This window comes from Drosophila serrata, unplaced genomic scaffold, assembly GCF_035046125.1.
Source record: "Drosophila serrata isolate PLE 108 unplaced genomic scaffold, ASM3504612v1 contig_240, whole genome shotgun sequence".
In the NCBI taxonomy this organism is placed as follows: Eukaryota; Metazoa; Arthropoda; class Insecta; order Diptera; family Drosophilidae; genus Drosophila; species Drosophila serrata.
Window position 1 is genome coordinate 1,614,469 of NW_028257138.1, and position 21,888 is coordinate 1,636,356.

Sequence of the window (21,888 nt, forward strand, 5' to 3'; positions counted from 1 at the left end):
GGCTGGCAGGCAGTTTATTTCTGCAGCTTATGAATTATGAAAGTTCCTTTTTTCGGGGCCTGGGGTTTGTGTGAGTGTTGGCCAACACGCGTGTTGGCCATAAACGCCCCGCTTTATGGGCCGCAGAGCCTGGCAAATTGAAAGTGAAAAGTTAAGTTAAGTTGAGTTGCGTTGCGGTGCGTTAGAAGGGGAGGGGAAAGCCTCATTGGGGTCGCGTTATGGGGCATGAAAAGCGGGCCAGCATAGCGAGAGGAAAAATAAGCGGGGAGAGTTCGAGTGGATGGGGAAAGCAAAGTGAAAGTAAGGCAATTACCCACTTCCAAAGAGGGCCTAATATATCAGCTGAACGATTTCCACTTAAGGCCCGCTCATTTATAGTATCGTTTTAAATAACCCAGACTTCTACACCTTAAATGCATAGTTACATATAGACTGAATATAGTTTTCGATGTTAGTTTTCCTTTTACAGCAACCCTTAGAGCTCAGCATAATTCTTCAATTTGGAATTTAGCTGAATGCAGCCTTTTGTATTATTGTTATTTCTTTGGTTCTTGGTTATTCATTTGCCTTGAAGTCCGCACTTCCAATTCATTAGAGCTGTCGCGCTGAGAACAACTTGGGGGAAAATGGTAATGATTTCCGTAAACATGGCCAAACAAATAACGTGGCATGGGGGGGGGGGGGGCGGGGTGTCAGGCGACAGAAAGCTCGCTGATTTAGCTTCTTTATAGGGCTCACTTGAGGGGAAACGGAAATAGTGAAGTTAAAGGGGGGGGGAAGTGGGGGGGGAAGTGAGGAGCGGACAGCGAATTTTTAACGTGTTAATGCCAAGGCGGCTGCTAACAAGTAGACAAACAAAGCGGGAAAAAGGAGGAAAACGCTCGGAAAAGTGGCAGCCAATGGAAGGGGATGACAAAATGAAAAAAAGGACAAGGCGACGGGAATGAGAAATGAATTCAACGCCCGTTATTATTTGTTGTGTTTTCCCCTCCGCTTTCCCTGATAGACTTTCTCCCTTGTTGCTCCCCGCTTCTTGTCTTGTTTTTTTTGGTAACTTCTTTCAGAGCAATTGCTTCTTGCTTCTGGTTTCCCTCTGGCATTTGCTTTCCCCGAATGAAATTTAATTGCAAAAATAATAAAAAAAAATCTTGAGCAGTTACAACCAGAAGAACAACTTCATTTGCATTGCGGATACAGGAGAAATAAATTCCAGTGACTTGGGGAAATTGCTGGGATTCGTTTTTGGTCCGAGGTAATAATGTGGTTTTCATCCTAAATGAGAGCGAAGAGCAGCGATCAATAAATACTCAGGATTCGTAATAGTCATATGTATGGAAACAAATTTTTAAATCGAATAATCAGAAAATATGGGAGGGTCTACAGTTTGTAATACAATTTTTCACAGCCACAAATAAATTAGTTACGGATTTTAAAACGTATAAATAATTATAGCCTGTTTGTTCTAACATAAAATTAAGTCCCATTTTATCGCCTTATTGATAATGCTCGGCATTGTTATGTGATACCCAACAGAAAGTGAGTTTTTCAATTAAAAATATATATTCATTCACTAATTTTCAATATATCGTTTTTAAATAGAGCCCAATTTAGCTGTTGCTTTGCACCCGAATTATGGAAATATATAACTTAATTTTCGATATTATTAAACAAATTTAAATTACATTTGTAAAAACGTTTATTGAAACTCGGCTGTCGAATCTCAGTTAACGTTTCTCCATTGGCCAACTTTAATATTTTTCTAATATTTGCACGTCCTATCGAAACACTCTAAATTGACCCACATAAAACGCAATTCAATTAGTCGAACTAATTAAAATTTAAGTGGCCGACCCATTAAATAGGGAATAAATAAAAATAGAACAGAACGCGGACTTCGACAATGTTGGAAAATATCGCTAAAATGGCCGGTGGCGAATTTTGTGGCATGCTCACTTTATGGACTCACTTCAAAGCGAAGCTGCCAGAGAGAATCAGCACATTACACATACGCCCTGTTAGCCGGCGTTGAGCAATTTGGCTAAAGGCCAAATAAGTGCCAAAAACGGGTCGAAAAACAGGACGTAAAACATATTTTGAAACAGAGTAGCCTGAGGGTGGGGGCGGCATTTTAGCCAAACGGAAACAATTTTCAAATTAGTTGAGAGCTTGCCGGAAAAAAGAGCTCCTCAACCGCTCACCGCAGAAATTCAATGCGTTATAGACATTTATGGAATGTTTTTTTTTTCTTTTTGTTTTTGTGTTTTCAACTCTCTCTTTTCCACAAGCCGAAAAATGTGGAAAAATGCCAGAGCTAGTACAAAAGTTGTTAGTTTATTTTATATTCTATGTTTGTTTGCTTTTGCTGAGTGAAAATAAAATGCTGGTTATAAAATTTTATGTCGATTGAAACGTTTGGCGAAAGCATATTTCCTTTATGGCTTTATTTTATTTACCTACTGCCGCGGATCCTTTGGGTCGTCTGTCCTTCGCAGCCTCCTCCCTCCCCTCCTTCACCTTCTCGCCGCCTGCATTTCCGCATTGCGCGCCAAGGACATTATTCATTGTCCCCTTCGCTTCTATATATTGTTCCCCGTCCCACTCTTTGGGGGCCACTTGAGAGTGCACGGGCAGATAATAATTCTTACATGTCGCAGCAAGTTGCAACTTCTGGGTCCTTGTTAGCCCGCCTCGAATGTTAGTTCCTATTGCCTTTCCCTATCTGGTCCTGGTTTCTTTATTTCGCATTCTCGTTTTTCCCGTTGCCCGCCCGGGCCTTTTGTCTTTTGTCTTTTGGCGTCTTTTGTCTTTCACTTATGCATGTGCGTTGGCCCCGTCTTCCGTTTTCTACGATTTCCACTCACAGTAGTGGTCTGCTCACTGAGGGAAAAACTCATACAGAAGGTGTGAAAATTTCGATTGCGAATGAAACTTTTTCGATAAATAATCTTGTCTTATCGATGTACAGCCATACTTAGTTAAATCAGTCAGAACGGATTATTTTCATCAAAATAAATAATAATTTAAATGTACTACACATAATTTTTTCTAACTGTGCCTTCTGTGGAGCATTTTATGACGAGTCGAGCCTGCCACATGAGCCCCGAAGGCATTTGGCGAACAGGACAACGACAACGGCAACGATGTCCCATAAAGTGCGAAAACTTAGGAGCAGTCAAAGCTCAAGATGAAACTGAGACTGAGTCCGGGAATCAGGAGCCTTGGATATGAATCTAGAGTCTGTAGAGCTCTGCTCTTCTAATACTTTTATAATCCTTGGCTCCGGTCGAACACTCTCACATGAACGATAACTTTTGATACATCGCGAAGACCCCGTCCTTTCCTCCTCGGCCTGCAAAAGGAGACAGCCACTCAACTTTGTTACTCGAGCTTTATCGCATTTGTGTTTCTGTATGTGTGTGTGTGTGTGTGTGGGGAAAATTATATAAGCATGATAATATTGTATAACGCATGGGGTTCCATGACTTATACAATGGCAACTGTGGTGGCTCCCTGCCAATTCACTTTGTCTAGTTTCAATTTCAATTTGATTTCGTGCCACTCGTTGGCATCATTTTGATTTGCTTATTTGTCTGGGTCTCTTGTTTATTTCCCTTTCCCTTGGAGTTTTCAACTGCTTTGCCCTCCTCGTTAAACTGAAAGTTTCTATCCCTTCTTGGAGAAGTTGTAAAATTGATCACACATTGTTGAAAGGGACAAGTTTCTTATCGAGCTAATGTATGTGTAGAAATTACGTACATTAAATTTATAGTATTTCATGTTTAAAGAGCTGTGAGCTGTTGACAAATTTAATGGATTGGGCTTTGGGATGTCCTCTTATGTTGTTCAATATTAATCTCTTAATATTCAGTATTTAACTCTTTAAAAAGTAAATGTTTGGGGTTCATTTCCAACTACAGAATATAATTAAATTCTTACTTTGTATAAATAAACTGTGGAGACACATTCCCTTAGTGCTTTTTTACAGGGTATCGTTTCCTGTTGCTGCCGTTGCATTTAAAACGAGCTGCGGGGGTGTTGGAATCGCAACCGCAACAGCCGCTCCCAACCGCAAACGCTTTTTCATGCCAGAGCCCAACAACACTTTCGATCCAAAAACCAGCAGTAGGTAAAGCGAAAGAGATGGCAGATACAGCAGGAGAAAGAGATAGAGAGAGAGTTGGATAGAGAGAGAGAGAGAGAGAGGCAGTGATTCTATGGCTGCATGGGAGCCTAAGCCCCACAGTGGCCCTCTAATTACAAATTGATAACAATTTCAACGTTAATCAGTTATGGGAGATATATGTATATGCCATGGCGCATAGAGCCAGCGGAAAAGGACGATGCACAGGATGTCCGGAAATTCGCAATTTGTGCTTTATTTGTTAGATCAATAGGCCACTGATAGACAATAAATGCACTTTACAAATTTAGAGAAAGGTTTGTTGAAAGGGTTTGTTTAAATTTTTACTTTAAACTTGAGCTTTAAATAATCGTGAACAAAGCTGCTGTTTATATAATTTAAATGCTATACCAAGAGATAAAATATCTTGATTTAATTTATCCTTCCTTAAAACACAATATATTTAATAAAAATGTTTGAATTAAAATAGGTTTTTGATAATTTATAATAGAGATTGACGTTTATATTTCAAAGCCTAGTCAAAAAATAATTAAAAAACTGCACAAAACATAATTTATCTAAAAGCAGCACACTAAACTACATTACAAAATGTTATCCAATCGCTAGCAGGATTTGGAAATTTGCTTAGTTCAATTTTCAATTTAGCTTCCACGATAATTCAATAATAACAATAAATGATAAAACTATAGCATTAAATATTCATATTAAAAAAGCATCAAAGGAAATATAACAAAAATAATTTGTTGGCCATTCAGAGACATGTGCAATTGAAAAAATATAACCATTATATATTTAGATGACAGAGGAAACAGCAGCTAAATTGAAATTGAGTTTTGTGTATTATGAGCTTTAGCCACCGATGCTTTCAATTTTGTGAAGGGATTTAAGCGATTTAATTCGCAATATTTTTACGAACACCAACAGCATGTTAGGCGGCCTCATTAGACGGGCGGGGGGCTGCCCGTTGGGCTCATAAATTTAATTGATAATATTGTTGACAGGCGTGGAGTGGTTGATAGTTGAGGCTTATGACCGGCGCCAAACCCGGGCACAAATATTTGCTTATTTGCCGGGCAAACACCGAGCGGCGAGTGTGCCAGTGTGTTCGTGTCTGTTTGCCCATTAAACATTTGCCGTTTGACTTATAAATATTTTATCGCACTGCAGTTGCAAATTTATGTTTAATGCGGCGTCGACCGGTGGCAGTCCGCATGTATGAATGTATGAGGCAAAGAAACCCCTTGGAAATCCACTCAAATTATGCACAACGCGTGCAGAGAGCTCCGTCTTCCGTCCAAGGATCTCCCCTCCTCAGGCAGATGAGGGCGTGTCAGCCCGAGAAGTAGTGGGAGCCGCAGCAGAAACGATGTTGTATAACTTTACATAGACAATTATTTACAAGTGCGCAGTTAGCAAGCCAAACCGAAATAGAGAAGAAACAGACGACAGGTGGGTTTTTGTGACCGAAACTAGAGACACTCTAGAGGAAAGCGTTTAGATGCAAAAGGTTTATTTTGCGTTGAAATATTTATTATTGTAGAAGTTGATTAAGTTTTCTGGCATATTGTAGGATCTGTTGTTGGCTAACAATGAATTTAATTGGAAAGTATTTATTTTCAGGGAGTTTATAATTATTTTTGATTTGTTTCCTTTTCAAATTAGTTTAGAACTATCAGAAATAAAATGCCAAGCTCAGTGATAGCCAGCTCAGTAATATAGAACGACAATTATCTGTACAAGTTCCCATTAATTGTACTACAAAGGGCATTCGGAGGCTTGGGCAAATTGCCCATGATTTCGGGCACTCCTTCTCCGAATAATACACCAATTTCCAGCCACATTAAGAATACCCCAAAGGAGCGTATAGAAGAAACATTCCGTCCTCCGCATCCATCTCCCAAGGCATCCTCTGCATGTGCGAGTGCCAAAGTCTCAAGCTTAAGTGACACTAACAACTTGTGGGGGAGGACGGGCCAGAAGCTGGGCGACACACCCACTCCAAAGTAACCCGAAAAGCGCCCCTGCGACCCCACAGTTTCCTTCAAGGCGTCGGTGTTATGTTTTGGCTGCTGCTGGTGCTACTTTTAGAGAGCAACTCAATCTAAATGCGGTACAATGACATCTAAAGTGTGTTTGGGCTAGCTTTTTTCCATGATGCCAACTTGTCAAGCTACAGAGAGGGAGAGGGAAAGAGTAAGATAGAGAGAGAGGGAGAGCCCCTAAACTACCCCAGCTTTTCCGCTTCTCCGCCGTACTATATATCTGTGAAGCTTGGTGACATTAGTTTTGCTTTCTCAGAAATGTGTCACGTAATTTCCAAGAGGAGCCCCGAGTGGAGCTCCTCCGCTGGCCTGCTCTGACGATTGTATATGGCTTGCATTTAACTTAAATGTATGTAGAACATTTTGGCATTAAGCATGGCACACACACACACTCAGTCGTTCTTTGTATTCTCTCTCCCAGGACATCGCATCCTGCGAATGTGTGTCAGTTGACGTTTAAAGATCGTTTAAACAGTTTGCACGAGGTGCCGAATGAAGTTGGGGGACTTGTGGCGCCCCACTCGATAAGTCGTAACAAATGCTGGTTTGATTAACAAATTGTGTCCCTGAAAAACTGCTGTCGGATTTTCATTTCCAATGCTTTGCACCGGAATCTATTTTTTTTTTTTTTTTTGCTAAACGGGGTATTAAATAAAATCTGATCGAATTTTAGTTAAGCGAAAAACGGCTTTTAATTATAAACAAGAAAGGAAGCTAACTTCGGCACGCCGAAGTTTATATACCCTTGCAGATAGAACTTCTATGACTTGGAATCCCAACAATATAAATTATATTTATTTGTGTTAAAAAAACAATGAAGTAATACCTGCTTTCATTTCATTCACCTTTACATATTATATTTGCAGTTTAACAGTCACAGATGTGCATTTTTCTCCACATCTAACGATCGTTTGTATGGCACCTATATAATATAGTAGTCAGATTTTCATAAAATTTTACACAAAATTTAAGACTGATATAAAATGGTTATACCTCAAATTTGATGAAAATCTGTTGAAAACTGAAAATGTTATAATTTTTAATTGTCTTAATTTCTCGATTGTTCCTATGGGAGCTATATGATATAGTTGTCCGATTTTCATTAAATTTTATACAAAATTGTAGAGTATAGTAAAATGGCTATATCTTAAATTTGATCAAATTCTGTTGAAAACTGAAATTGTTATAATTTTTTTTGTAAAAATTATCCGATCATTCCTATGGCAGCTATATGATATAGTCGTCCGATCCGGCCCGTTTCGACATATATACGAGTGAGAGTATATAGAAGGCTAACTACAAAGTTTCATTCAGATAGCTTTAAAACTGAGAGACTAGTTTGCGTAGAAACGGACAGACGGACAGACGGACAGACGGATAGAAGGACATGGCTAGATCGACTCGGCTGTTGATCCTGATCAAGAATATATATACTTTATATGGTCGGAGGTGCCTCCTTCACTGCGTTGCAAACTTCTGACTGAAATTATAATACCCTGCAAGGGTATAAAAATACATATTCTAAAAATGTGTAAAGCAATACATTTAAGATTCCCTATTTCTGCCAGTGCCAGTGTAATCATAAACTTATTTCCTCCCCTGTAATCGCATGCATATATCCATTACCGCTTTTAATGATTTTCCGCGCATGAAATAACTCAGCACAAAATCCCCCATGTAAATTGTAAAATGCGCAACCTTCAATCGAAGCCTTTTCTGATTAAACCAATCGACCACAGGGCTGGAAATGCACAATAAAAAAAAACACAGAAAGTTAAGGCGACTCCCTCGTATTGCCAACAAATCAGCACTTAACGTTAATTACGATTTTTTTACGCTGATATGGCATTTAAAATGATTTGCTTCGTGGCATTAACTGTGGGGCGGCGTGGGAGCAGGGAAAATGGGAAAACCCGGGCAGAGATTAATGAAATGCACGTCCGTTCCGTTGGGAAACAAAACTTTTGCTGGCAATCGACTGCCGACTGCAGATTACAGACAGGAGCAGCAAAAAAAAAGAAATACACATGGGGCAGAGAAAGAGAGTGAGACTGCATTTGACATTAACTGTACTCTGCACAGCGGTGGGATCCCCTTGTTATCCGAGTATATATATGTATATAAAAAATGTCGCTCCAATTTGCCCGTATTCCTGGCTGCCACTGGATGCAGGATGCTGGATGCTGGATGTTTCATATGCAAATTAGTGCTAGAGAGCGAAGGCAGCGGAAGCAAAGAGTGCCCCGAAAGTGGAGGAGTCCTGCCTGCCGCTGCTGTTGTTGACTTAATTGTGCGCGCACTAAATTGCTTAACTAAAGAGCCCTTGAAGCGGTGCCCAGCCCTAAGGTAACCCCTTTTGCAGCTCCATCTCCATCCCCCCCCCCTGCTCTATAATTATTTTGCGTCACAACAATTCGCTACTTTCTACTAGTCTTGCCCCGAATAGAGAGTCTTTTGTTTATTGTTTAGCTCGGTGCTAAAATTTCAATTTCAAACATCATATGAAAACAATGTAATGTATTAAATACATCACTTAAAAGCTAAATATTTTTTTTAATGGTTTATTTCTCTAGTTTCCTATATATTTTCACATTTTCTTATTATTGTAAATAACATTCCGTTATGACTTATCGAACTTCTTTCGATTTCCCAACAAAAGATAACAAATCAACATATGTACATTGTTAAGCTATATTTAAAAGCAAACAGCAAATACATTTAAATACATAGAGAGACGCCTGGAAACATAATCCCCTGCTCCTGCCATTCATTTCCATTGTAATATTCGCTACACTTTCCTTCCTCAGTTTACATATCAAAACTGCTGTCTAGGCGTCCTGGCATTTTCTCACTTTCCCAGGGGTTCGCTGCCACGCCCCCGGGACCAGAGGGGCGCCGCCCACCCATCATTACATTTCATTAAGCTTTATTCCCCGCAAAAAGGGGGGTCACCCACACACACACACAGTCAAGAAGATTCGGTGCTCTTTGGGCGTAAGCTTCAGTTTCAGTTTCTGTTTCTGTTTCTGCTGTTGTTGCTTTTGTGTTTATTAAACGCTTTTCGGGGCGCGTGTTCATTCAATTTGTTTCGGCTCCGGCTCTGTTCCTGTTTCTCTCCACTGAATGTTATGTCTACATGCCTGCGTCTAAATAAACAGCAAAAACAAGGACTCTGTGTGTAGTGTGCTGGGGAAAATCGTTTTAATTGTTTTGTTTAAATAACAGACGAGCCTGAAGCTACACAGAAATTTGGGCCAGCTCACAAACACACACACGCAGACACAGACACTGACACAGACACAGACACAGACCCAGAGCGTGTGTCGCTTGGGCGTATACTTAATATGACGCATACGCCGCGTGTTCGCGCCGCCTTTGTATGTGTCAGTGCCCTCTTTGTGTTTGATGTCGTGCGACCGCGTCACATGAACGCTACAAGGAAACAACAGGAAGCATATAGTTTGGGGAGTTTTGGGGCCAAAAATGGGATCTTTGGAGAAAGTTAAATCAATTGGAAATATAATCTGTTCCGGGGCTATCACAATATTTTTGCTATGAATTATGCAAGCAGCTTTTCCAAGAAGCCATGAAATGACTTGGATTCAAATATTTCAATGAAATATTTTTTGTTTTTGTTTATTATTTAAGAAAATCTACCAAGAAGCTAGCAGTTACATGAGTGGAAGAAATCTCAAGTGGAAAGAAAGCATCTTATATTATTATGATGAATAAAATGTATATTACAATTTAAGATTTAGTCTTTATGCATCTACTGCGTATGTTTATTTATAAAGAAAGGAATTTGGGGTTTAATTAAATAATAATAAACTTTAAAACTATTTTTATTACTTTTAAGTTGGTGAAAATAATTTAATAATGCCCTGGCAATAATTTTCTGTACATTTTTTCAACTGTTTTTTTTTTTTTTATTGTACAGTCTAAGCTTTGACCTTCTATCGCCAGACCAAGTGCAAAAGTTTCTGCCCTGTTTTTATTAATTCCACGAGCATAGGAAAATTTATTGAAAATGCCTGTTGGCAGGACACGTAGCAAAGTAAAACTTTTGCCAGCCAGGAAACGCATTTCTTTCTGTATTTCTGTTTTTTTATATTTCTGTACGTGAGCTCAGTGGAAAAAAACAGCGTAATTAAAAACGAGAAGTCGTCGTCGTCGGCGCTTGATATGTGGTGTTTCTGTAATGAAACGGCGGGGGCAATGCCAAGGCAGTTGTGCTGCGGATAAATTTAGACAGCTTTTGCCATCTGATATGATAAATCTACTTAATCCAATAAACAAACAGCGGGACGCAGGCCAAAATTGAAGCGTTGCGATGCGAGAATGCGAATCGTGCGTGCGTGCGCTCAGACAGCCAGGGAAAGTGCCAAGTTTTAATTGTGAAAGTTTAGCAGCGGAGGAAAAGCTAGGATTGGGGGCGGTAAAAGCCTGCAGGGGAAACTGGAGGCGGAAAACATGGCAGGGAAGCTGTCACATAGACACACAACACACACACACATACACCCAGCAGGTGTGGCAAATTGCTGCTGGGAAGCATTGAAGCCCGCATGCGACAAGCCATGAATTCAAGTTGTTTTCTCCCTAAATCCAAGGATCTGCACCGGCAAAAATAGGGAAACATCCTACAAGTTACTCTTCTTTCTTCTGTCAATGCGAGAAATCGGCAAATTAGAGTGATATTTTTTCCTGTGTGCTAGAACGTTAGTCCTGTTAGTTCTGCCATTCATGCCAGCCGACTGTGCTGTCATTTTGCGTTACTTGTCATCAACTTCATGCGTTTTGACATTTTTATTAGTTGAATACTCCTAAGCAGCACGCTCCATTGCCTGGGGTCCTGGTCGGAAGCTGTGCGAGTAGGGCCTCGTCCTGGTTCCCATACCCATTCCCATTCCCATTCTCGTTCTGTGACATCTAATAAGTGTTTACTGCGTCATGGAGCAGCGGCAGTGCTTTAAAGCATCCCTTTTGTCTGTAAGGGGAGAAAGTTCTGTTTTCACAGAGTGTCAATTTCTAGACGATAAATATTGAACAAATTGTAAGAGATTTTCATGTTTTCGGGGTGTTTTTTTATTTATGCCTTCAGCCAAGGGATGTAATAAATAGATTAATACATTTAATATAGTTAATTGACAATTTCCGAAACCAGAAAACTACTTTCCTGTCTTCTTAATCTCTCTCGCAATCTACAGAAGACTTTAAATGTTAATCCGAGTTTAACCAATTTTCCCCCGGTATTGAACACTAAACAAATGCTTGATATATTTGCTCAACTCTTGCAAATACAACGAGTTCTCCGCAATGCCACTTAGTGGCTTTAATTTATGCAATTAAACTGTTTAATTAGTTACGCACAGCAGAAGCAACGAAAACATTGGAAACAACAGATGTTAAATAAATATGCGAATTAAATGCAGCTGAGGTGCATGGAATAAAAAAGCAATAACACTGTTTAACAATTTACAGTGTTTCTGTTTGTTTGACACAACGAAAAAAACAAAACGATCGAGAAGCAATTTAATTTCAGGGAACAACTGTAACCAACTGTAAAAATAGCAACGTTGAAAAAACACTGGAAAATGGCGCAATGCCAACGGCACGCATAGCCCGACTCGATGAGTTGAAAATTAACTTTAATCATAAACAAAGGGCAAAGAGGTCACAACAACTAAGTACTTCAAATAGTTCAGGTTAAGTGCAAACTTTGATCTGAGAATTTCCTTTCATCGTCGGGATTCCCAGCGATTTTCGCAACAAACTTCAAAGGAACATTAAAACGTCGCCAGCAGGAGGTGAGATGATGAGTTCTCCACCTTCTACCTGCCCCGCAATGCTAATAGAGTGCCACGGACCTGGGCCGGCGATATTTATGACGAAAGAATACCGAACCGAAAGTCATACAACGACCTCAATGTCCATTTGCTAAAGTTGCCATAAAAGAAATGCTGCGGCCCCAGTGCCGCCCAGAATGAGAAAGTTTTAAGCATCTGGCGAGGGTCCAAATGAAGGTAAAAGGCAGCAGCGAGAGCGAAACTTTTAAATGAAATTTTTGTGTTAAAGTTTTCTGTCAGGTGGGACGGTCGCAGAGCAGGTAAGCAGGGAAGCAGCCGCCACGCAAGGCGACAACAGCAAGCTGGCTTAGGGTCAACCGAGCTCGGCCAAGGAGCCCCATGGAAACCGATGGTGGAAAACCCCAGAAAACCCTGAAGCCGCCCACTGCGGTCCACCGCAGTCGCACACCAACGCGCACCACACCGAGAGTCGGGAGCCAAAAGGAGACAAAGTTGCAGCTGTATTGTCACGTAAAACGGTGACAGATTCCAAAGACGACGACGACTATGGCAATGGCAGCCAGGCAAATAACATTAAAACAACAAACAACAATGGGCCATTCCAGGAGGTCTCATCATCGTTACACCATGCAAAAATTATATTTGTTTTAAGGGTATTTAATAATTGAGTCTTTTTTTTATATTACCAATTGTTTCAGGACTTGAAAACGAGTTAAAATTATGCTATGAAATATTTTGTAGCATATTTTCAGACACTTTAATGGCGGATTTTGATAACATGAAGGCTTTTCATGGCATATTTCCTTGTCTTTCTAAATATGTTATTTGTGATACCTGAAATTCTTAAACTGTTTAAGTTAAACCATTTCTTTGAGTGTCCCATTATGGCAGGTGGATGTGGGAAGCGTCAGCATCCCTCCCTCATCCCAGGACGTGAACGAAAGTTTCGTTCTGTGACTCCTACGACTTAATGGCGGTACACACACACAGCCCCGTTCCCTGGCATTAAATTTCACCCACTGCGACTTTGTTCCTCTGTCCGCAGAAGGAAATTAGCAACACATGCCGGCCCAGGACACCGACCCAAAGAAATAAAAAATCTCCATTCAGCGTCAGAAAAGAACAGCGCAGCGCGTACGTCTGCATTTAAAGCAATTACAAGAATTTTGCCCCTGCATATCGTGTGTGTGCGCCGTCCTAATGCTCGGCTTGAATTATGACAGCCTCTCCACGACGGCGGCTGCTTAAGCCCCGAAAAGAGCTAATGCGTTTTTAAATATGCTGCAGCGGAAGCTCTCGGTTTTGGCATTAATTAACAGCCGGCCGGGAGTGCCGACTACGGAGTTGTTGTGGCTTAGGATCTGGCGGATGGCAAAAGGGATTACTAGAATGGCTTGTAGACATTGCGGAGGATTGTGCGAAAGGGTTGTTTGAGACTGGGAAATTATTGTACATTTTCAAATACATTTCAAAGTATGGCAGGACTTTAAATAGCTTTTTTAAGTTAAGATCTTGGTTAGGAGAATATTTAAAGACTTATTTTTTATATGTAGAAATTATTAAATTGATTAGTTCGTAATTTATTGATAGTTTTCCCCCACAAAAAACAAACAAAACCGTCCAGAATAAAAATAAATAAAATTGGGATAATTTTGTAGAACAAGATAAGATCTTGTACTTACCTGTTGCTATTTTTCTCTGCTGTGCCTTCGATAGTCTCTGTGCCAGAGGCGTATACGCGATATTCGGCGTTTTAGTGTACAAACAACACACACTCACAGGACACACTGGCACACAAAATATTTATTATTTAGCCCGACGACACTCACACTCGCGACACTTAATTCCTTCTTTAATTTCAATTTCTGGCACGCTTGTATGTGCTGTTTGCTTATCTATTCCCCGGACCCCCACAGGACACTCCGAAATAGAGAGAGGCTGGCAAAAAATCCTTGGCGGTAATCATGCAATAAGCCGCACTTGTAGCGCACACACCAAGCACACACACAACACACTGGGGTCAGCCTTCTTTCCCGTTCTTCCTCGGTGTTGTGGCAGTCCTTACGCTATCCTGTCTGGTCCTTGTTGGCAAAGGGAAACAGCTTGAAATGCTATTAAAATATAATCTTCTGATAATCTGCACTTAATTTCGTGCTCTAGAAAAGACGTTTATATGTCCTGGCCGTCAGCTGCCACGTTCTTATTGTGCTCAGCTCTTCGCGCTCCTTCTTTTATTTGTGGCTTAGTTTTCCCCAGCTTAAATCTTTTAATTTTTTTCGCACTAAAAACTGTTCTCTCACTTTGTAACTCTGTGTTGTATTTCTGTTTTTATTCGTTATTTGCAGCTTCTATTTGTTATTTCGCTTTTTCGTTCACTTAGTTTTATATAGAGTTTTTGCGAGCTTTTGTGTAAGTTTTACACTCCGCTGATTTTTAATGTTTTACCATGGGACGCCGTAGCCGTGCTAAAAACTCGCTCATGTGCGTGCGTGTTGATTTCCTTTGTCGCTTCACCTTTGATAGACTCGCACTTTTCGGCATTTCCTTCGCCAACTCGTCGCGTCTATTGCCTTTTCGAAATTTATCAAATTTTTCTCTGTTCTCGCTTCCGTTGCTCCCTTTTTTTTAATCAAATTTCCACTTGATTGGAGTGACGACAATTTAGTTGATTTCCGGTTGATGTTTGTGCTTCTGTTGTGGTGTTTGTGGAAAATGGTTGCAGAAAAGAGCAGAGAAGAGAGAGAGAACGAAGAAATTGTGTTAGTGAAACATATTTGCTTGGGGAGTTTGTGTATACATAGAAAATGTGTTCTATATATATTTTCTCTATACAGACTTGAAGGGAATTTCTTAAAACATATAATATAAATATCTTCATAATTATTATAGTTTTAATCAAAATTATTGTATCTTTGAAAAAAACTGCAAAACTACAAAGTAAAATCACTTGTTATTGTTATTTCTAAATTAAATGTATGGATTTTAATAATAGCAACTTTAATAAAGTCTGAGTGCATCGTCTTGCTCGATATTTTTCTCCTGTGGGAAAGTATGGGCAGTTTTTCCTCTATGGCCGCAGCTTCATTTCCTTTTTAATTTAATTTCCAGCCCCTCGCATTTCGCTTAATTTCCCTACTTCCGCATTACAGTTTCTCACACTTTCTCGCACTCGCCGCTTCCCCTCGCGCTTTTCCCACTGATCCTCTTAACAGGACATTGCCAGTGTGTATGGAAGCATTTTCATAAAACCAAAATGCAGCGCACACACGCACACTTTTGCGGCGAAAATAAGAAACAGGCAGGGAAAATGGTAAAATGTTTTCCATTTTCGCTGATTTCATTCCGAGTATTTTCATCCTGCTGTCGCCTGCATGAAATTATAATTGTGTTCTCATCTCACCGCAGAGACAGTAAAACATTTAATTTCCTCTTTGCGGGCGGCGAGGAGGCCTGCTATAATTCCTTCCGGTTATTTTTGCCGCCAAATGGCGCTTCGTGTTTCTAATTCCTCGCAAAACCTATTTGCTCCGTCTCCCCCACTTCCGCGTTGTTTGTCGCTTCGAGATTTACAAAATACGAAATAAAAAAGTGAGGGGACCATAAAGAAAATTACAGAAAAATTAAATCACTTCACCCCTCGTCAGCGGCACAAGGAATTTTCTTGATTTTTTTTCTTTATTTTTTGGTGTGTACTTTTGGCATTTATGCTTCATTTATTTTTGATGGTTTTTCTTTTCTCTGCCAACGCAAATGTTTGAGCAGAAACGTAAATGGTTTATTTGGAAATTTGGGTCGCAAAATATTATATTCACTTGTGTTTCTTTATGGCCCCGAAATACCGTAAAATATAATGGGGATTAAGCGGAATATACACATTGTGCTTAAATTCAATATTTGGCCGAGCTGTATTCGTTGCAAATAAATAAATATTTTGCACAAATAAATCAATTTGTTGGCTCTGTGTACGCCAAATGAATTTATTGATGAATAATATTTCCCAGGGAGAATCAAAGTCAAACGGCAGGCAATTAGTTCCCAGTTAAGTCTCAATCGAATAATAATTTCCCAGTCAAATAAATCCTTTGCGGCAATTATTTTAGTTTCCGTTTATTTGCTGAATTTTGCTCACATTGCCGGCCAAAATCCCCTTGGAAGAGCTGCCTGTACTTGTAAACCATTTTATTTCAGCATTTACATACACATATGTGTACACTGACAGAGCACTTCAATCGCCCATCGAGTCTTTTGAGCTGCTAATTAGTTTTTGCCCGGCCAGCTTCAGTGCATATTTCATTAGCTTTTCAGAATCGCTGACATATTTCCAAGGGCCGCGCTAATTAATTAAATTATTTTAAATACCTGTAAGGCCTAGAGCCCGCTCTAGGCGTCAAAATCTGTATTATAAAAATTCATCAACTGTCGTTTTGTGAGTTCAGGTTTGGAATTTTTTAAAGCCATCGTTGAGCCAGAGAGAGCTGCACAAACACAGAATGCCGCTCTGCCCTGCTCGTCTGCGGTCTCATTTTCGAACGCATTTTAATGAGGTTTCAGCTGGAGAGGCGGCGAGGGGCTGCTGCACAGACTGTATTAATTAAAAAAGGGTTTCCATGGACTCGACGGCTCGCCCGGGCTAAAATGTCAACCAGGCGTTGACCCAGAAAGGCGAAAAAATAAAGCTGAAACTCTGAGCAACGTTTAAGGCTTGCTTTAAGGTCCTTTTCAGACTTTGCTGAAAGTGTTACACGTGTCCTTTCGATCTGTGCCCGGCGCGTGGCTGTGGCCTGTGCTCCACTGTTTGTAGATGAGGCCGATGGGCCCAAGGCTTCGACGAGAACACAATTTCAATTTGTGCGGTGTGAGCGACAAAAAAAAAAGCCCAGCGGCCTTTTTCGTTTCCCTTAAAGACACGGACAAAAAAAAAATTCAATATCTAAATATTCTAAATATTCCATCACTTTTTCCTGGTGGAGTAATTTTAGGAATCGTAATAGGAATATAATAATAGTAAGTTTCTATTCTTCTGTTGTAAAAAAAAATACTTCTTTATTTTCAAGTTTTATGTTTCTCTGCCTTATTATTCTAAAACTATATTTCTTTGAATTCTATAACTCATTTTAAGATTTTACTATAGTGGAGAACTTTTTCCAAATTTTCTTTCCCAATATCTTCTTGAATTTCTCGCAGTTGCCTTCAATTTCCGCTTGAATGCAAAGCAAAGGTTTTTGGCCAAAAAACCAGCAAAAAGGTTCGCCTTTCGCATGTTGACTTGTCTTGTGAGTCAGAGCAAGATCTTGGGAGGGCTGCCATAACAATAACACAAGACAAAAGGCAGCCAACCGCTCCGAAGCGAGCCAAACCTGAGGCGCAATCTTTTGTGGGCGACCAGAGAAGAAACCTTTTCAACTTGATTAATTTCCCACAATTTAAGTTGATGAGAGAAGCACTCTACCGCTGCCCGGGAATTTTCAGGGCCTCCGCCTATTTCCACATTTCCCAGTTCAAATATCCTGCAGGGCTCCGTCGCCTGTCGACTGTCGACTGTCTGCTGGCCACTTTGTGATTTCGGCCCGGATGGCTTTGCGAATGTGTTGCGATTAGGTAAACGAACCTGCGATTTGATTTATCTCTGGAGATTTCATCCAGAAACCGAGTCCCGGGATTTGGTTCTCCTGGGCCGAGAAACTAAACAGTCTTGGATGCACATCAATTACTTTCAATTTGCATGGACGAACTTGAGGCACAACAACACCAATTGCACGTAGTTCTTCACGATGAATCCATCTCTCAGCATTGCTCAAACGACAGGTTGTCCAGCCAATATCCCAAAACTAATTCTTACAGCTTCCTCAAGTTTTCCAGCTCACCGAAGATGTGTACATATATACGGACGTATATGAAAACAGAGAAATAAGTTTCATCTTCTTCACAAGTTTTGTTTCGGTTCAGTTTTGCTGCTGCTGCTGCTGCTGCTTTCCCTCAATGATTTATTGGCCGAAATGGTTTTTGTTTGCCAGTTTGAGTCTGTTTGTTCGCCTGTGCTGTTGTTTTGGGCCAAAACACTGGGCCAAAGGTAAAAGAACTTTGCAGAGAGTTTGAAATGTTGCCAATATGTTTTTATGGCCATCGACATCGCTCGGCAAGCAGGCAGGCAGGCATTTAGAGGAAAAACTATGCCAACTATTTCGGTTACTTGAAAATCGAACACATTTTTACGGGAAACTCTTCTCAATTTATCAATAAAACGCTGCACCAATAAAAGGAAACTCCAAAGTTCTCATACCCGAAAATCGTTATTTTTGTTATCGTTACTGAATTTGATTTAGAATTTTTCATTTTTTTTATCACTTTCCTATTGTGGAATTTTATTATTTATGTTTGTGAAACTAATTTAATTGTGGGACGAATTTAAGGGCTTCACTTTTGAGCAGCTCGGTTTGCTTTTATTAAGTTTAAAAAATAATTGGCTGCTTTGTGATTCGCTTTACCTTATGCGGGAAAAGTTTTAAATTTTTTAAATTGTATTTCAGTGTTTGAATTTTTTTGGAAGCTTGGTTAATTAAAAAATGCTTAAGAATTCAAAGAAAATTTCTTCATTACCCCTGTGTTTATTAATTTCATTTATTATTCGGCTATTTGTACTACAATAATTTTGGTTTTTCCAAACTTTCACAAAATATTTTTGGCTTGGCATATCAATTTTTAGGGATTTGCGATTTCTAAAATTTTGCTTCAGGAGTATACTTGGACTTGATTATTTTTTAGTGGATATAAAAAATATATTTTTTTTCATATTTGTTCGCACTTTCTGCATTCCACAACTCGAGCTTACATTTTTGCCTTGGATTTTCGCAACTGCCTTGCGAATCTGCTGTATCTTTTTTTTGTGCACTTTCGACTTTGCTCTCTGGCCGTGTGTTTATTCAATTTGTTGGAAGTAACCGAGACCCGGAGCTCGCAGCCCGTAACAGCTTTACCGACTTTGTCCTGTGTGTTTACCCAGCGACTTTAAGTTCCGCCCGGTTTTTGCAACACATTGGGTTCTGGCTCACCGAAAATCGCTCATACGCACTGTTTTCACCCACTGAAGCACACACAAACACACGCCCGGTTCGAACGCGGATTACTCGTCGCCGTGGGTTTTCGTCTCGGAGGAGCGGCGTAGCGGCGTCGGGCTCCTCGGTGAACGGATGCTGGAGCTTGACTGAATCGACGTGACTAACTAGCCAGCACTCGACGGCTGTTTGGCAGGACCTAGTACAACACGGCCCGAGGACGAAGGCGAGTCGGAGCACAGGCAACGGGGAAATGGGGAGTCGAGGAGCAAACGAAGCTGCAGCACAATTCCGAGCGCCTCGGTGGCGAACTTCTGCCTATTACAGCATCCCTGAGAGAGCTTCCCAGGAGCAGCTTTCCGCCTAAGAGAAACGGGTTCTCAGAAGAGTATCCTTGGCAGCTTGATTTCCACATTCAGCGGGGCTGAATAAGGAGAGAGCTTTTCTGTGTCGCTGAGCTTTGCCGTATGACTTTTGTGCACTTTGTTTACAGTGTTTTGGTTTTAAAACTGGCAGTTAACGGGGTCACTAGGCATTAGATAATTAATTCGATTTTTTAAATGTTAAATGATAAATCAATCCATTAATATTTATGGAAACTCACTTTATTGTAAAATTGTTCAATATTGATGATTTTTCTAGCTCGGAAAATCCTTCTGAATTTAAATGAATTTTTTCTTAGTTCGATCGAATGAGTAATTTACAAACTTTAAAAGTATAGAAACATTGGTTTAACGCAGTTAACTTCCTGTCTTGTTTGAGTTTTTTTTGGTTTCTTTTATGGTTTCAACCAAAAGTTTATCGAAAGACTTGAGGAACTCTTTAAGCGAAATCTGTTAACAGTAACCTTTGCACCATTTAACCCGAATCCTTGTCTGCCAATTTATTGGCCCCTCCTCACCCTGCACCGAATATATCGAAGAGCCGCAAATAACAACCTAATCGCAGTTGCCTTGAGAGCCAATCAATGGAACCTCTGGTACCTGGAACACCGAATCCGGACAGGCAGGCAGGCAGGTAGGCAGGACAAATGAAAAGCTGGCCTAAACGCTCAACGGTGGCCAATGTACAAATTTGTCCACATGGCTGACTGACAGCGCTAATTAAACCACACCGATGGCGAGGCGACCGGTGGCGACCAAAAACCAGGACATTAAAACTGATATAAAGCCCTGGAAAATCAGTGGAGCTGCGGCTGGGCAGGGACAGTGGAGCCTCCATCCAGCAACACTGGCGCGTTGTTTCAACTTGCCGCCCATTAACTGCTTTGTTTGTCGGGGAAGATGGGTTTTGGTGTCGGGATTCGAGCTTAGGATGAAGGGAAAGTGGCGGGAAAAATTGTTTGGACCTTGATTGTATAATGGAAGGACGACGTTGCCTAAATACAGCCCCCGTGTCCTGCAATTGACACGTAGAGACAATCGAAATGTGATTTGTCGGCGGAGGGGAGCGGGTAAGGATCCAGGGCTCCGAGTTCCGAATCCATGTCCATGGGGCACTCTGTCAAAGTGGCAGCATCCAGCAGTCGGCCCGCCGTCTGCTGCTCCACTTCCTCGCAACTGATTTTGGCCATTAAGTGGCGCACATGTCTGGCCCCATACTGCCACTCTCCGATGCCTTCACTCCAGACTCCATTTGGAGCTGCCTGGAAAAAAATCTGGGAAGCTGGCCAATGCACAGGTGTCTTTGGGCTACAGAAAGAGAAATCAGAGGTATATTATCCCTGTTCAGTTAAAATTGAATATCAGTAGAGGGAACTTGAGTATTCTTATGATTTTCAAGCTTAAACAAAGTAGTTAATCGTAAGTAAAGTAAAGTAATTTTGAAAACACCCTTCAAGATATTTCTCCCCATTAGCTAGACATTTTATAAATACTGCGAAAGCCAGTGGGATGAATTAAAAGCGAGCGGCCATAAAGGAAAACTGAAGCCGACAAGCTTGTCAAAATAATTACCGGGGAAAAGTCACATGGCTACGGTGCTCAAGGCCAGAGGCTCACTTAACAACTTCCTTTTTGGCGCACACAGAGTCTCGAGAGCCACTAAAAAGGAAGCTGCGCTCAGTAGTTGGCCCGTTAATTTTGGGGTGATTCGAGGGGTACGAGTGGCATCGTAAAAGAAAATCTTAGAGATTTGTAAAAGTAAAAAAGGAGGAGAAATAAACATCGCGAGACTGTGACAATCTACATAAAAGCGACGGGACTCGGCGACTTCCTCATCATTTTTTTCCGCCATCATTGCTTTATTTTCCCCTGCCATGACGCGGATGGGAGGGACGAGGGGGAAAACTTTTTTGTGTGCGAGCGAGCGAGCGAACGCCAAATGAAATAAAAGCCGGGACGAGCAAATCCTCACAGATGTCCTGGCAACTGACGCACAGCTCTCACTGTCATATATCATAGATATGTGTCTTTTCCAGCTCCCAGTCTCTCCCCTTGTCATTGTTGCTTAGTGGTCAGTGTTCTCTGCCTCGCTTTCCTCGTTTTCCCGGGTTTTTACTTCTGTGCGAAGTTTTCTTACTGTTGTAATAAACTTAAATTGTTATTTTACCTTGAAAGCGCTACAAAAAGATTTACGGTCGTCTTGGCACCTACTCCTGCTTCTCTTCTCCTTCTCCTTCCTCCTTTGTGGTTCTGTTAGCATTTTTATGCTCATTACTCCGCAGTTGTGTCCGTACCGTCACCCCACCACTGCCTTCCTTATTCTTCAGCTCACTTCCAGCAGCTTTAAGTTGTGTCCTTCTTTCTTTTGATGGTCGAAAAAAAGCTTATTTGATATCCCTTCTCTCCGTTCGCTTGTTGTTCTCGACGCATATTTATTAGGCTTTATATATTATGATGTCTAGAAAA

The 21,888-nt window shown here is 40.7% G+C and overlaps 2 protein-coding genes across 10 annotated transcripts in view; one reads left to right on the plus strand and one right to left on the minus strand.

The window, feature by feature from the left end:
- LOC110178111 (uncharacterized) overlaps positions 1 to 19,359 on the minus strand; it is a 140,364-nt gene extending 121,005 nt beyond the window's left edge. For 3 of the 4 annotated variants that reach the window (XR_015271102.1, XR_015271101.1, XM_020945125.2), the window contains exons 1-2: positions 18,817 to 19,359; positions 13,670 to 14,678 (exon numbers count right to left, since the gene is read on the minus strand). The gene's annotated coding sequence lies outside the window, so the exon portion shown is untranslated. Of the gene's footprint in view, positions 1 to 13,669; positions 14,679 to 17,595 lie in introns of all 4 variants that reach the window. The other variant, XM_086830386.1, reaches the window with a different exon arrangement.
- Fas3 (fasciclin 3) overlaps positions 1 to 21,888 on the plus strand; it is a 292,347-nt gene that overhangs the window by 130,672 nt on the left and 139,787 nt on the right. The window lies entirely within an intron of this gene.